This window comes from Bombus huntii, chromosome 16, assembly GCF_024542735.1.
Source record: "Bombus huntii isolate Logan2020A chromosome 16, iyBomHunt1.1, whole genome shotgun sequence".
Classification (NCBI taxonomy): Eukaryota; Metazoa; Arthropoda; class Insecta; order Hymenoptera; family Apidae; genus Bombus; species Bombus huntii.
This window is the reverse complement of record NC_066253.1, coordinates 1481836-1499976: the sequence shown is the minus strand read 5'-3', so window position 1 is coordinate 1499976 and position 18141 is coordinate 1481836. Positions and strand designations below refer to the sequence as shown.

General features: G+C 35.9%; 1 long non-coding RNA gene across 4 annotated transcripts in view; it reads left to right on the top strand.

The window, feature by feature from the left end:
• Positions 1 to 232: 232 nt before the first annotated feature.
• LOC126874865 (uncharacterized) overlaps positions 233 to 18141 on the top strand; it is a 34255-nt gene continuing 16346 nt past the window's right edge. The window contains exons 1-2 of one of the 4 annotated variants that reach the window (XR_007693052.1): positions 233 to 464; positions 1429 to 1754. This is a non-coding gene — a long non-coding RNA (uncharacterized LOC126874865). Of the gene's footprint in view, positions 1755 to 18141 lie in introns of all 4 variants that reach the window. The other 3 variants (XR_007693051.1, XR_007693050.1, XR_007693049.1) reach the window with 3 other exon arrangements.

The following is an 18141-nucleotide window of genomic DNA, read 5'->3' as shown; positions in this document are numbered from 1 at the left end:
AAGGAGAAACAAGGACAATTAACAAACCTTTCAAACATCACTACGAAAAGGAAAAGAAATATTCGAAGGGGTTACGATGAAGCGCGCCCGATAAATTGAAAGCGTTCGACTCGCGGCGTTCGACTCGCGACGTTCGGGCTCGTGCGGCTTCGTGTGAGGTCGGCCGAGATCGGGCAGGGCCGAGTGAGCCAGGCAGCGCCGCAGCGCGGGTAGTTTTCGTGCCTAGCTGGTCTAGCTGCTCGTCGTCTGGATTGTGTGTTCGTCGTGCTTGTGTTCGGCGGTGGGTGAATTCGCGCGAAAAGCACGCGCCTCGAAGAACGTGCTTTGCTTTCATTCATCTGTCGGCGGTTATCCGCGCATATCACCAAGAAACGACGAAAAATCGGTCCGGCGATACGCGTCATCTCTTCTCCTCACTCTTCAACTCTTCTTCCTTTCTCGTGCTACACGGCGGCCTCTCGACGGTTAGTCAGTCAGTCAGTCAGCCAGCCAGCCAGTCGTATTCAGTGCCGGTAGATGCGCTCGTTGTGCGCTCATGCCACGTCCTGCGCTCGAAAAATTACTCGCTGCGCGTGTCCAGCTATAATCGAGACAATTCGAATTCATATGTGAGTCGTATATTTTTCAATATCTCTCGTTCGATCTCTACATCAATCGAGACTATCAGATTGGTCCATTAGCTCGCGCAGTTTTTCGTAAATCGTGGAAACTGAAAGTTGTTCGTGCGTTTTCATTCATTCTTTGATTAGAGAGTTTCCTTGTTTCTTTACAGTAATTAATCTGTGAGTCGTATGCTTCTTGTGAATGTGAAAATTTCTATTTCTTCATTATGTACTATGTATTACAATTGTCGCGAAAATGTTCAGTTTTACGTATGAAGAATTTGGTTATTTTTTCTCACAAGCAAGTTCATATGTCGAGTTTTGTTTGCTTTGCGAATCGTGAACCGTAGAGCTTCTCCATTGTGTATTTTCATTCACTGCTTTTGAATTCCTTGCGCCAAGAGGTTCTCGTGTTTCTCTTTTTCAACATGAACCGGTGTATATGTCGTTACAGAAGACATCTTTATTGACATGTCGATATAAAGCTTCGTATTTCACTGTTAATCTACAGGAAGGAAGTAAATGTTATCGAACAATGTATAACACATCGGATAGGAAAATTTTGTGAGATAAATTAAATTTGCATGAATCGTACAATATACAGTACAATATAAAAATATGGTATTATCGATTAGTAATAAAAATTCGCCATTAACGAGTTTCGTTCGACTCTTATGAACTGTGCAACACATAAATCGATTTGAAAATGACATTATCGATTGACGTAAAAAATTCGATTTTATGACATATTTTCAACTTCCGTGAAGTATGTAACGATGAAGTTGTTTGCTAATAACGGAAATTCGTTTAACTTTCATATTTACAGATTTATGATTCCGTAAAAGAAACAAGGCCTATCAACGAGATTTTCGTGAAAACAAGTCGTGGATCGTATTGTAGTAAATAGAGAATAGTCAATTCGCATATGAACTTTGAGTGTCTCGATTATGCGTAAGTGAATCGTGTCGTTAATCGCTCGCGTTGGGATTTTCTCGCGTTCTAACCTTATTTCTTTAGCTAGTGGTGATTCGAATCGCGGTCTCGACGTGTTTTTGTGCGTTAGTGCGTGAGTGAGTGTAGCGTGCCCTATTTATATCGCAGTGTGCGTTGACACACGACGTACGTCTAATTAAGGGAGAAACTGCAGATCATGTGAGTACGGAAATTTCGACTTTATTTTCGTATTTTATTTTGAACAGGACGCACGCGAGACACTTTTTTTTTTAATGGCTCGTTCGACGTACTAAACTCGTAGCTTATGTTATTCTTTGTGAAAGATTAAACGCAACTTCTAATGTTTTGGTTTTGATCGAAGCAAACTGTATTATCAAAACAAAGTCTGTTTACCAGTATAACACGTAGTAATTTGAAACGAATCTGAAAGTCATCTCGAACATGTAATATATGTGTTAAAGACCGTAACTTGTGAAATACGGTTTAGTAACAACTTTTACGAGGAGAATTTTACTTCAAATTAATTTGAAATCAATCTATAAATGTATGTACTATATATATACATACATACATATATGTATAAATGTATACACGCAGAAGTTACTGGACATTATCGTAAATATATGTTTAGTAAAAAAGATTGGTATAAATTAGTATAAATTACCTTGCAATAGAATTTACACTTTGGTCAAGTTTTTTTAGTACCTTTGTTACCAAGTAAGTCTTTGGCTTTATCACGGAAACTGTTTAATATTCCTATAATATTCGTCAAAGTTTATTTTAAATTTGGAATTATTATAGTTACATACTCTTCTTACAAAATAATGAGAAATTCATTCCAAGTGACTCACATATATATTTGAATACTGACTACAGAGAATTTTTATGAATATATCATGTATGTTGTACAAAACAGCTTGAAATTGCATTACCAGCACTATAATACGATACCACTATCATGATTGGCCTCAAATTTCGCTAATATAACCGTGACAGTCCTGTCTTATTATTGTGCTAATGGCAAATGTATAACACACATGATACAGTGGCATAAAAGAAAGTTTAAAATTTATGTAATTATGAATTTTATTTGTACTAGAAATCTTTTACTCTATATAAATTTGCATTTTATATCATTTTTATTTTATTTTAATTTAATTTAATTTATATTTAATTTCTCATTTGCTTGTAATTGCTCTGTATAGTTATACTATCTTTTTATACTTCATATTTTCTACATTTTCTTTTGTCCGCTATTGTATGTTGATGAAAGGTTTCTCTAGCTGTTCAAATATTTTTGTGATCCACTGTATCTCCTAGTTTTTGCTCTCTATCGTGTAGTTTTCTTAGCCTCGGCCTCGTTCGATCACAACAAACATGAAACGTCGTACTTTTCACCAGCGGATGGTAAATACGAGGGAAAGGGGACAAGTTGCATATGCTAGACGGTTTTTACACGAAAGCGACGAGAAATAATAATTCATACGCGGTTGCGTAACTTTCCCACGGCTTGTCACTTGTCATATCTTTACAAATGTCAAATATCGCACATTATAGGGACGTTATCGTTAAGTATAGAAAAAGGCAATTTTGACGTTACAGATATGTCACGTATAACGATATGACAAAAACATTTGAACGAACCAAATTTTCTTGCAAAATCCTCTGTAAATGTGTAAAAAATAAACAATTCTCTAGAAAATCTTTTTGTAGCATATAATTTTGAAATTTACAAAAGTTCATCTATCGTAAATCAGGCGTAACAAAAATTAGGACATATTTTCAGCAAAATCACATCAAAATATACGACATTAAATGTATAAATTACTGGATTATAACCAAAACGATCTACTTTCGTTGAACTATTTGCTCTTTCTCGACAAAACAAACATTCCAGTATCTTTAATATTTGTTCGATATATTTCAATTTCCTTAAACAAATTATCCATGATATTACATATGTCTGTGATTGTATTTGTAATTATCATGTTGCAAGAAAATTATGTTCAACTAAACTCTAACTAAATCAGTTGTAGGCCTTCTAAGAATAATTAAGATTTATAATAAGATAAGAAATAAAGAATCGCGTTTTTTCCCTACAAATTTATACAGAGTTTATACAAATTTATACGAGAAATTATTATCTATGCTAACACTTCTGTTCATCAACAAAGAACATTTTAATTTATAATTTGAAGCGGTGTTTGTGTCGATATGGTTTTATAGTACGTATCGCATATAATTTATATAATTTAGTTGTGCATTTACACCAAGAGCCTTCTCTTTGCACTGCGTATCTCCAACAAGTGTCTTGCGTGCGTGCTTTTCTATTAAGATTTAAAATTGCTAAAAATACGCTACCGCTCACGAGTATTTCGACAATTTCTACTTAAAAGTAAATAATCATAAAAGTAAAATATATTAGCAAAGAAATTATGCAGTTATAAAATAATCGGTGATCGAAAGCTACCTCAAATCAAAAAGCTCGTAAGTGCTACCTTGAATTATTAATTCGTCGTTAATTCCTATACGTTTTGGATAGATTCAAATTTCGTTACTATAAATCGACAAAAACGTCGAAATACTTATGAACGGCTGATGTACGCGTAATGTAAGTTAGGTTAGAATAATGATATCAATGCTGTGTGTCACGTAATCGCAAAACTTCAACAAGAAATGCTACATAATTATTTGAACTTGAAAGAAAACCGGAAGTACCTATACGGAGTATACTGAATAATGGAAATATGTAAAGAGCGATGACAAGGTAAACATTAGTCTCTTTTGTCTAGCGCGAATATAATACTTGTTCTGTTTCCGTTCTTTTAACGTTAATAATAGCGTCCGAAACAAAGTGTGGATAACTAATTAATTATAATTTTGTTCGGTAAGCGGATATTTTTTATAATATTCTGTCGAATCATATCGCTGAAATCAGATAGTATTCAGAAGGCAACGTATAATTAAGTTTTTTTTGAAAATTTTAGATTAATGATATTTCTATATACATTAGAGGTTTTACATTATAAATATTTCTGCGCTACGATCTTTACATTAGAGGTATTTCTATGTCGTAAACTTTGTACTGCAGGTATTTTTCTTTCGTAAAGTTTGCGTTGGAAATGTCTTTACGTTGTACATTTTTCAATAAAAATACTTCTCGTATTGAAAACTTTGCTCTAGAAATATAGCGAAGGATGTTTCTATATTGCAATAATTTGTAATAATTTCATATTTGGAATATTTCTGTATTGCAATAGTCTGTCATAATCTCATACTTTTACATATTACAAATTTCCTATTAAAAATATTTCTATGATGCAAATTTTACATAAAAAGTATCTTTGTAGCAACAATTTCGTATATTTGATATATTGCGATGTTCGTGTTAAAAATACCTCCGTTTTATAGACGCTATATTAGAAACATTTTCATACTGAAAATTTAATATTATTTCGTAATATTTATTTCATCAAAATCTCCGTGTTAGAAAAACTCTGCATCAGAAAAGCTTACATTTAATTCGAATTAGTAATACTGTTTCATATTAGAATCTCTATTTTAATTAACTTTGTCGCGAGGAGTCAAATACGTAGCATCAAAAGCAAAGCAAACCAAAGTTTATCTTCCTCTGTTAATCTCTCTGCTCTTCTGCAAACCTAATATTCGTTTAGTTCTCCCACTGTGTATAATAACATTTGAAACAAAGTGAGAATAATTAATTGCCATTAACCCTGTTCATTTGTTAGACTCGTTTGCCATAGCAAGACCCTGCTATTGCGAGAAGCTTGTACGAGATTGTTTGAACTTATGAAGAGGATGTGTTGTATTCTCAGAGTCGAAGTTCTTTCGATAACTTTCCCTTGTTATCCGCGTTTCCGGTCTCCTCGCTTGCAAACTTATATTTCTCCGGTAATTTTCATTTTTCTGCAATTTTCTTTAAATTTATACTATCCTATCTTTAGTTTCGAAACTTCCTATAATAAACGAAACATCAGTTTGTTCTTTCCTTCTAATTGGGTAAGTTGGTTATTAAACAAATCGTGATTCGTGCTTTTTAATCGAAAGACGACTTAGGAATAGAACATTCGTGTACTATAATTAATCTATTAATATCGTATATTACAATTAATACAATACAACAGAAATATATTTGCCTGGAACCATTATTTACGATAAATTAATCAGTTGATCCAGAATTACTGTTGCATTAATTTTCTATGTAAACCATGGCCGATTAGCATTAAAACAACAGGCGATATTACCAGCCAAAATTATGCGAATATCTGCGAATTTCTGTATTAACGAGACAACCATACCGGGTAGAGTTTTCACGACTATACAAATTCATAGAAACATGTCAATTACCTATATAGATTCGTTGTTAACGGAATGTTAATATTCGTTGTTAACGAATTCATTTCTCTGGAAAACTAAGCGTCTTATAATAAAATTTTATTCTGCATTTTTTACCCATTTTCACGTGTAGAACAACCCCCTGTCGGTTAGTTTCTCTTGTTCAATCCAGGATTTGGCAAGTTTAAGCATACTCTTCAAGCATCTTCAAGCTCGATTTTCTAAAAAATTCACACTCCGGACGAAAAAAGGCCTTCTACATTTTCTACCTACTTTTCCATGTAGGTTTGCTCCCATTTCGGTTTATCAGTTCGGTAACATCCTGTGTAACGGTATATAAAATTCACGTGACAGGTAATATATTAATGAAACTGGAAGCGATTTCTTTCACCATGTGTCGCAGCAGATTATGGCTGGAGACACGAAATCGTGAATTACATAAGCTCGTTGGATTTCGATGGACCGTCGAATTAGAAAAAAATGCCAGTTCGTGACTCTTGTTAGTAATCGATTCGTTACGTAACCACGGCTAAAGGCTGCGTCTGCCCGTTCACTCCATTTGTCGATCATCCAGTTCGCTCTTACCTGGAAATTTGCTCGAGCTTCTTCTACCGGAACTGTTGAAAAAGCTCAATTTGTTCCAATGATTGAATATTTTTTGATAAGAATAAGAGTTATAAGAGGTTCGTGCTGAAAATTTCAGGGCATTTTCTTGAATTCTCATGGCATTTCAGAATACCTTATTGCGCTATTCTGACCTTGAAATTGGGGAAAATTTTATGACAAGCTATTTTGTATTGGGTTCGAACGACCGTTGGAAGTTTTAGGCGAAATTTTTAGGCTGAATGGGAAATCGAGTTTTTCTAAGATTTTTCTACGGCTCGAGGAATAGTTTTCGTAAGTTTCTCATCAGATTTAGGAATTTTCTTTCGATTATGTCGTTTTGGAATATTTTTCATATTTGGGAACAAAATTTTCTTGAACCTTACCACAGAAATTATTCTTATATTTTTGACGAAATTTCATGCGAATTCTGTATTTTCCTCGAACAAAAATATATAACCGATATACCCAAATCGGAATTGTACGTAACACCGTCGAAGCCAAAAACGATACGCGCGAAGCGTATTATCCTGACTCTTAAATTAGTAAACAATCTTCGAACCTAACTTCAACCGAAAGTCGTAAAAATGGAAAATACACAATTACCATAAATTTCAGGGTTGCCAGGGAATTATAATAAATCTTAGTTTTCCATTCTCTTCCTGAACGGTGATCCCAGCTCGTAACGCAAGTTGTCCAGTAACTTTCAATCGATTTAGCCTCGAAGATACGCAGAATTCTCAACACGTGTTGTGCTATCGCTGAAAATTGTTCGAGTATTTTTCTCGTCACCTGTTTTCTCGCCTGTTAGTGGTATTTCTGTTTGATTCGTGTTAATGCGACTGCATCGAGCATGCAACACATCGGAATTGTCTGTCAATATGTTCGACAACCACTTCAAACTTACTCGTATTTGGCACGAAGAGCTTAGTTTCTCGCGAAACGATCGTTCACGAATGATTATTCGTATTTTCATTGATCGTAAATCGCTATTATTTCATATTAGATAGTAATTAGCTAATAATATTCTAATATTATAATATTCGTCAAATTAACATTAATTTAATGACAATTTGTCGATATTAATTGGTAATTAATTTTACAAATCACCAATGTTTGTTTTTCATCGATAGGTTAAGTAAATATAGTCTAGTAACTTATTCTCGTATTCTAGGGAATTCCTTTTAATTTCCTTGCTGCTTTTCTGTCGATCTTTCGAATATATTACGCACCGAAGTCCCCGTGATTTCCCAAGATGAAATTCTAGATATTGGTTGGTAATTGAATGGATTTTTTTTTATTTCTTCCTATGTACTAGCTATCGTATCAGGATAGAGGCATGAAATCTCTTCTCGAATGATAGATTTAGGTCATGTTTCGTGATTGATCTTCTGTTTGAAGGAGTTCTGCTTGCACCTTCCCTTTAAAAATTGAATTATGTAAATGGAATATATATCGAATACGTAGATATCAGTTATATCGGGACGTTATTTTCGTTGCTTATTTTCTGATCATGTTGCTCAGTGACCAAAATGTATCTCTTCATTCTAATAATATTAATTCTAGTTTGTATCGTTGCTCTGATTATACAGACAGAAATAGATCAAAGTGCAAGTGTTAGTTTTCATAGTGCAAGGAATTTTATAATAAAAAAACATTATTTTCGTCCATTTTTTTTTACCTTGAAACCCGCCGTCGCACGTGGTTGAATTTATCTTCACTCGCGTTTTCGTACTATATAAAAAAACATTTTGCCCCTGTAGTACACTGCAAACAATTGCCAAACGACCCACGTAAACACGGCGATCTGTAACTTTCTAATTTCAACAAATTTCTAACTTTGTAATCGTCGAAGGTTCAAAGGTAAATCAATTCCAGTCAACTTTTTTAGTACTGGACGTTTAATTTTTATATCGTAGAATGTCGAATTATGGAAAACATCAGAAATGGTTGCGTCGAATGTACAATAATATTCAAAGAATATTTTTAGTTCCCACTTCTCAACATACGGAAACATATAATCACCGTACATTCTAGTTAAACAACTTTGAGTTATTAGTATTTTCAGTTGGCAAGCATCGAAACTGTAACTTGCATCTCAGCGTGATACACTCAGCTTCCGTGAGATATTTGCGTATGTTTCGCTAAGGCGCGCTGCATTCTACGCGAGAATAGCTCTATATGAAGGAACAAGCGAATGAATATGAAAAGCTGGTAGGGTTTTAACCATGCGTTGACCAAAGAACGAAATACTGTTAGTCTTTCTAATGCTCAACCAACTGACGTTCATCCAGTTTCCACTAGGAAAGCGTTTTACGTTTTAATGGTGGCCACGTTGAAACTGTCGTTTAATGATTTAGGACACCGGTCTGTCCACCGAGACACGGAAGTTTACTTTAGAGTACCGTGTCTTTGATGGATTTATTTCTAATCTGATTCCCAAGTATATTTAATTACTCGAGCGGAGAAATATTAAATCTGGCCTGGATTTTTCTTCCAACATTGATCGAAATATTTACAAGTTCTCGACTTTTGAGAATATTGAAATATTTCTCTTCTCTGTCACGATTTTTTATTCGCCAGTATTTTTCTATTTCTTCGATGTTTCAGTATTCTCGGTGTCTTAACTTTGGTACGTTTTCTCATATTTTTCTAATCCACATTTCGAATATTAATTTACCCTCGAGTATTTTTTTTTACGTACAATTATTAATATACTGAACAATATTAAAACAAAACGTTTCTTAATGACGACACTAGACAAGTTTTCATCGTCGAAATAATGCAATATACGGTTATAGTAATATTTATCGTAAGCTGAATAATTGCTCGTAGTTATTGAAAATTTCAATTGTCAAAACGTACCACCGAGCTTGAAATATGAATTCCGGGTAATCTTTTGGGAATGCACACGTGCAAAATTGATTTGGTACTTGTGACGGAAGCACGTGATGGTTCCCTTACGTGGGTATATCGTCTGGGAATTTCCATGTCAAAGGGAGACGCCATGTAAATCTTGTACGGCAAGGACTTTTGTATTTATTGAATGTGTCGAAACACGCTGTCGACGACAAACGGTTAACAGAGAGCCGCTTCTTCTCGCGTTTTAAGGCCGTCATAAATATTAATCCACGCTTTTGTAGAAATTTTTCCGTTTGCAGTCCTCGAGCGTCGTTTACTTTCTTCTAAATTCACGTGAAATTCAGCACTGCTGACATTTCCAATCCTTCAATAACAAAGTAGTTGCTCGATTCGATATTTCATCGTGACTTGAAAGGAAACAGATGTTGTATTTGCTCTGTTCAAAATTTTCCAAGTATATTTCACATTTTGGAATTAGAGAATATTCTTTACGAGTCAGAGAATTTCTACGACGACAGAGAAATAATCTAGCTATAAAGACGAGAGACACGTATATCCTCGTCCATAATGTTACAGGACCAAGAAAATAGTTTCCAATAAGAAGGAAAAAATGTTTCTCAAGCAACGAATGCATATTTTCTAAATAAACCAGTCTTCTATCTTACCAACACACTCATCCATATAAATCACTTTTGCAACAAGGAAATCTGGTATCTGTGTAGCATAAATCAGCCAAGAACATAATCGTTCATTGGAACAGGGTTGATCATCGTGAGATCTCGAATCGACAACGATGTATCGTCAGGCGCAACAATGTACCGTTGCGTATTATGTTTTCAATCGATTGCACGTCGCTTCGTCCCTGAACTATGGACTTCGGTGCAAGTTGAAAGCGAGTGTATCGCAGTAACAAAGTTTTCAACGACGACAAAGTAGATATTTTTAATACATACGATCCCTCGTCGACTCGTGCATCTCGCAAACGCGCACCGCCATTATTTCCCGAGTTTTATTTACCGTTTTAAAACGGTACGCTCGCATTTTATCTCGATTCTATCAATAAATAATGTTTCTACTAATCTTTAAACCTTGTATTTTTTATCACACAATTGCTCGTCTATATGAGCGATAGATATTAATGTTCGCGAAGTTGTCGAATAGTTGCCGCCTCGCCGATTCCGACACCCGTGAAATATATCGAAATCGTCGTCGTTTTTGACAAACTTTTTTCTCTGCATACACAACATACGTGGTTGGTTTTAGTTTCTCATCTACGCACAAGAGTATGTTTGCTACGATACGTGTATTTTCTCTAAAATTGCCCGAATTATGTCTACGTTGATGTATTCGCTCCATCATAGTATCTATCGCAACTGTGTTAATAGTATGAAGCACGAAAAGAGAAAAATTGTTCATGGAAACAAAAATTCCTAACAAGCCTGAAATAAAATATTAAAATGTACATGTATCTCAGTGTCACTCCATATAAAATAATATATCACCAGTGTCGCCCTGTATAAAATAATATATTTCAGTGTATGAGATATACCCTAGCAGTTTGCTATGTAAAATATCTCGTTATTTTAAATACGACAGTTCCTCGTCTATTTTCATCAATGCTTTTCGTTCGGCTCGTTCATTGAAAACAGCCTTTACGCTGTTCGTGTGTACGATCGTATGTTTCACGTTTCTTTCTCTTTCTTCGCTACACCGTGAAACGACTGTTTTCTTTTTTTTTTTTCACGAGGTTTTTGTTCGCAACTTTCTGCCATAGTATTATTCATTCGCATGCGCGGATTCGTCGCATGAAAGAATCGCTTCTGAGCTCTCTCTCCCTCTTTCTCTCTTTGTTTTACCAACGAATTGGATCAGGCCACGTTTTCGGCACCTATGGCTTCTTTTCCTGGAGCTTCTGTAGCTGTACAAACACTTGTTTCGCTAGCAGAATCTAAGGAAGAACGGTTCTACGTGAAAAAACAAATTGAAAAGCTTTTCTTCATTTAACTTACAAAAGTTTCGAATTTTCTTCGTTTAACTAGAAAGATCGTTAAAAGTTTGCCTGAATGTTTCCTAATTCACAGAGCGTGACGAAAATTCCTATTTTAATTTCTATCAGGATATAAATATTTCTATCACGAACACGTATGAATAATTTTGTAGTATTGCACGGTTCCGAGGGAAAATCGATTTCCTTGCAAGAAGAAGGTGTATCCAGTCAAAGTGGAAGCCCGAAAGCTGACGTATCGTGTACGGTGTACACGTTTGATCGATAGTTAGCCGCCAAGGGTGACATGTGGTTTACCAGCACAATGCTCGAGCATATCACGGCTCAACACCGTCCAGGATGTGGATAATGCGAGTGTACGGGTAGATTTGATGCCGATAGTAGACGTGTTGCTTCTATCCCTCGTCTAATTAGTCCTTCAGTCAACTTTGTCCGATCTTCTTGTCGTTATCTTGATCCTGCAGCTTAACGATGGAAATCTAACCTACCTTGCGTACATTAACGCAAGTGTAGTACAGTTTTTGCAAAATAGTTCGACAATTGGGAATTTTCTATAAAAAAAATAACTAAAATATTTGTATCGTTCCATTTTTTTCTTCGTTGGAGAAACATTTATTCGATCAAAATATTTTACATTCAAATGAATACGCTCAGCTTTCTCAGCTTTATCACTGTACCGTCCGATAGCCGATTAATCGGCTTTTTGCCACCGACAATCTTTCTCATTATTTGAACAGTAATTTGTTATTTAGTACTAAGGTACCTTGCTCAGTTGCGTTGCTTCGTAAACTGCCACAGTTTTATACCAATTTGAGAAACGTACGAAAAGAATGATATTGGAGAGTGTTAGAATTTAATCTTAGAGTTAAGATTAATAATCTGTGGAAGACAGAATGTTTATGTTGAAATAATATTAGGTGATATTTATTAAACAAAATTACAGAACCAAATGTATTTAAAATATAAGTGAGTGTTATGGATCGTTGACAGTTGGCCAGTTACTCTCAGACTGACTGTACATAGTGATCCATGGTCCCTTAAAAGATTTTCAACCCCACTCTCTATACAGTAGTGAGTATGACCTGTGTAAGTGTCCTGTTCGAATGCCTGTGTAGGTGTCTGTATAAGATTAATATCGTTGTGTTGCAACAGAGAGTCTAAACCGAAACAGAGCCGGCGCCAGGGTGAATCTGTGCCTGAGCTGCCGATCGAAAGTGCTGAGATACTTTGACTTTTACTTGTCAATTCGAAAAGAATATCGTAGAATGTGTTTGAATAAACATCAAGTTTGAAGAAAACGCGAACGAACTTATTATACCGAATGTAGTACATTCGTTCAGTTGTACATTCTCCGATCTTTTGTTTACTTCTCACAAGCAAAGACTATTCGCAGAAAGAGCTGAGTTTTTGAAATCTACACGAGGATTCAGCTGCGGGGGTAGAAGTAGGACTTTGCAAGCGATGGGAGTTGAAAAATCGTAATCTGGATATCGCGTTCGTCGTGTTTTCTAAACTAATAATGGAAAGTCGAGGCGAGATTTCATAACTGCGGATTATCTGATCGTTTTACGCTCGCTGGCAGTAAGTGAATAAACGCATACGTGATCGCAATACGATCCTCGGGGACCGACGATAAATTAACGCGGACCGGTTTTAGACGACTTGAGAACTCGGCCTTCCGATCCTCCTGCCAGTTGCACCAATTCGTTTCGCAGATTTATCTGCCAGCCGACTCTCCTTTTTTCCTTGCAGATATATCTTTTTCTTTCTTCATCTTTCCTTTGTCGAATTATCTGCCTTTCCTCGACCAGGTCCTAATTTATCGCCGCGCAAACTGGGACGCCGTGTGTTCGTAGGCCGTCGTTCAAGTGGATCTTTTATAATTATTCTGCGACGAAGTAGCATTATCACCTACTCGAGCTGACAGAAGGAATAAATAGGCGAAACTAAAGAAAGAACGCGAAGACAGGTCTTAATGACCTGTAATTTCTAAAACGAAACTTTTTCTCTTCTGTACGATTGTTTTATTGTACGTAGAACTATTAACAGTAGAATTACTTGATAAAAGATTGTAATAATTTTAGGTGAAAATGCTTCTGTATGATTCCTTAATCGCATTTTCTACAATTATTTCACGTAGAATTATTAATCGTGGAATTATCAATGATAGAATTATTGGATAAAAGAATGGCATATCCTATATAATTTTTAATTAATGGACAATTAAATATACCAAAAGTTATTGCAAAATTGACAAGATAGACGCAAGCTATAGTCAGTCTATGATTAACATAGTTGAAGTTGCATGTGTACAAACTGTTTGCTAATAGTATGCGGAGAACTTGTCCTAACTATCGTACGACTTCGCGTTACATCATCGTCTTCGACGAATGAACTATATATCGCTTCTGATCTCGATTACATTGGTAACTCGTCTCCCAGGCGAATCTAATTATCGTAAGCGACAATTGCCATCGCTTGTTCTATCAGTCAGAAGCCAGAGAGCTAATTTTCATACCGTGCGAAGGGGTTATCGTCCAGCAGCTGTGTTTTTATTCCGGTCGTTTAGTCGTTCAGTTTCTCTCTCAATGACAATCCTCGGATGGGCCGTAAAATTTTATTCAACTTTATCACGCGAGAAGTATACCGCGTCAATCAACGGAAAGAAGAACGTGTCCGCAAATATAGAAGAAATATCGGTGAAATATAATGCACGCTGAACGTGCGTCTCGAAAGTGACATAATTCAAACAGGTTTTTAAGAAAAGACGAGAAACTATTTGGAATCTTATGAACGAAATTATTCTTTTTACTAACTAAATTATTTACGTAACTTTGGCGACAAGCGTAGATTCTAGAAAAGAATTATTATTCTTCTAATTTTCCCTCGTTCCTTTCACGTTCTTCTAACGTAGAAGCAAATTATTTTCAGTCGTGACACTTTCCATTATGCAGTTAGAACGGCAAATAAGTGATCGGGTAAGTGGTTGGACTTGGATTCGCGAGCAGGAAGCGGTCGTCGTAGATTATAATTTTGTTTTGATCGCTGGAGAATTTTTATACTCTCTCGGTGTCTGGCCATTGACTGGATCTACTTAAGAATGTCTGGTTCGCTGCGCCTGTTCCTACTTATACCGTCGTTACTGGCAACCTGCGTGATGAACTTTAAATACTAGGAAATTCTACCTATTCGATTTTATGTAATTTTTATTTAGTTGTTCTCCGTTATATTATTTGATCTATCTCTTCGAAATATAAATATTTAATTCGGTTGGTATTAGGTAAAAGTTTCTTTCGTTTTAGAAGGAAATAATAGACGCACAATGTTTTTTTTATCTTTTAATTATGCACGAATATAATAATAGAAATAGAACGAAATTGATTACATCTAATTCAATAAAATAATATAAAACAGAAATTGTTGTTCATCTATTTTAAATTAAATTCAATTATTATTTTAAAGTACATTTTCGGACAATCTAATATTTAGAATCCACGATTCGAGAGAATGCACTGTTCTAAGCAGAATTTTCCTGTTCGACGAATGCAAAGCGTAAAAGAAGAGACAGTGGATGGATTCGTGTTAAAAAAGGACGCGAGACAGAAGGAAATATATATAGTCACGTATTTAACATAGAAGCTGCTTTTATCACGCTCATTTGCCAAAGATTTCATTCCTCGCTGAACGTCGTTGAACCTTTTATGGTTCCGTGATATTCCAAGCGTGCAGCTCGAATTCCAGCGAAAGGAAAGCAACAGGAACTCGATCCGGCAAACGATTATCGCGTCGGCCGTGACGTGACAATGAGAATCGTTAACACGTTTGTCGCACACGGTGGCTCATAAAAATATTCGAACATTTATCAATGAAATTTTTCACCAATGCGTTATATATCTACGTTATACGAAACTCTTCGTTCGTTAGCACTGTAATGAGCGGACTGTGAATTTTTACGCATTTAAACAGGAAATTTGAAAATGGAAAATTGCACGGAATTCGTACAATACGAAAAGGTACATAAAGTGTCGAAAGTATAGTGATTTTTATAATATTTTCCAGATGAAATAATTTTCTACCGAGGTTCTACCTCTTTAATTATATTCTCAGAAATATAAATTCGCGAAAATATCCGCAATTCAATTGAAACGCAAACATTTGGAAATGTATGTAGAAGTTGCGAGACACTTGTTGCAAATATACACTCACTGAAAAGTTAGTATATGCATAGTAGTCTTAAACATACAATTGACGTTAAAGATAGTCTTGCTACATATTGTAGCTTATTAATATAGCGAATAGTTGGTAGCGAATAATTGTTTGTTAGTGATAATTGACTGTTCAAGCACCTGATGATCTCCGCGAATCTATGCTTCCAACAAATAGCTCGTGACTTCTACATACATTTTTAAGTTCTTCTCAAATTTTGCTAATGTAACCGCAATAGTCGTGTTTCGTTTCAGTGCCATTGAAATTTCAAAATGTTTCGTATAATATATACGTCGAGTTGGCGTTGGGGTTGGGGACGTTTAACGAACAGAATTTGACAATTAACCGTGACGATTAGATACTCGAGGTGCTAATGACAATAATCTTAGGTTCAATAAGGAATATACGGTCAACGGGATAGCAAATGCGCTTACTTCTCCAAAGTCCAAGTGGAACTGAACTTACTTGTTCACAGTCCAAGTGGAACCGAACTTACTTGTCCACAGTCCAAGTGGAACTCAACTTCTGTCCTTTTCTATGTACCTCTCTGTACCCTTTGGGTCAACTATATTTTAAAGGAGAACTATACAACTACGTCATATCTCTGTTAGGTGAAAACGTCCATCCCGTGACCGTGGCTACGTTTAGCGACCAGATGTGGCACTTCGAGCCCAAGCCTACTGTCATAAATCTCGGGCAAACATACTCGGATTAACTCATAAACGACTACTTCTAAGTTTTATTATTTAACCCCTTCCCGTGCCATTTGGTTCGACGAAAGTCAGGCCCAAGCGGTAGACACCGACGCGCGCTAAACAGACCAGACTGACGCTCGTAAACAGGACCTAACATTCAGTCACGATCGTAACGGGCAAAAAAAAAAAAACAGTCCGCGAGCTCGGCTTGTTATGTTTACGTTTGGCCCAAGTTTCTGGTCGCGTGTCAGACTCGCGATATTCGTATTTGGGCCAAAGTCTTCATCGCGAGTCTGACTCGCTAAAGTACGGGAAGGGGTTAAGTGCAGCTATAATAAAAAGTCTTGACTAAAGTATTGGGGATTTTCTCAAAATTTCCAAAGGGAATTATATATTATAAGGACATATGTATATGTCGGAGATGAAAGAACATCGGGGCCTCTCTTTTGGAATATTGGGAAAATCCTAATACCCTAATCCAGATTTTTACTATAGCTACACTTAAGTAATAAAACTAAAAAAAATAACGAGTCACTAAACGTAGCCACGGTCACGGGAGGGACGTGTACTTAACAGAGGTATGAAATAATTACATAGCTCTCCTTAAAAATAAAGATTGAGCCGAGAGGTGGGGAGAGGACTATATAAGGGCAGTTCCACTTGGACTGGGAGAGAGTCTATTCAGAGCAGTTCATTCAGATAATTTTTAGTTGTACGTTGAGTCATACGTGTATCACATCGCATTCGTCATCCCATTGACCGTGGATTCGTTATCGAACCTAAATTCATTGTCATCGACGTGTAAGTCAATTACTTGTAGCCTCTTATAATAACCACATTGGTATCAATAAACATCAGCTATAACCGCGATGACAAATTCGAGTCAAACGCCCAAAATTCCAACATTAACCCGACATATATACAATATTCTTAGGAGTGTGTGAATACTTTCATGTGCCAGTGTATGTTCAGTGATAAACATAATAAGATCTGCATCTGAACTCATTAAGGAAGAGATATTCTTTATCGGCTTTGTCTCGCGAAACGATCTCGCAACCGGGAACTCTTATTGTCTAATTAGATCTCTAGTCGTCCTGCTCCTTTCTTTTCACGGTTATTCCAACAATTTCTCGTGATTATTCGCAAAAGCTTCTGGGAAACATATTTAGTTTGCTGGTGATATCGTTCTTTGTTGAGATTAATCATGTCGGGTGAAATTAAACGGCTGGCTGGTTACATACAGGGTGATCACGTTTTAATGAATTAACATTCTTTTCGGAGTAAACTGTGAGAGTGCAGAAACGACAAAAGAGAATAGCGTTTCATTTGTTTTATATTCCACATTGCGGAATATGTAAATTTTTAACATCCTTTATGCCTTCGTTTTTGGTAAAAAGGGGGCGATTTTTCATTTTGTCGATTCTCATGCATGCCAGCTCCAAGTTTTTATTTAGACTACATTTTTGCTTTTAATAGAAATCCCGCAACCTCGAATTTTATTTAAAAAACAGGACGATTTTTAATTTTTTTACTCACCATACGTACGTAATTTTTCGTCAAATCGCTTCTCCGCCAAATGTTTGTGAAATTTCCATGTTACGTAAAAAATCGTGCGTATTTTACCACTAATATCTACTCACCGTTGATACAAGAATTTTTAAGGTGAAATATCGTGTTTCTCGATGCGGTGTCGTAACATTTCGTCGAAAATGTAACATTTCGCCAAAATTTGTAATTCTTCGCCGAAAACTGCCAATTTCTGTCGATAATATATATTCATCGTTAAGAGACGATTTTTCATGGTTAACACGTTACATGGTTTACGAACGTTAATGGGCAACACTGGTAATGATAGCGA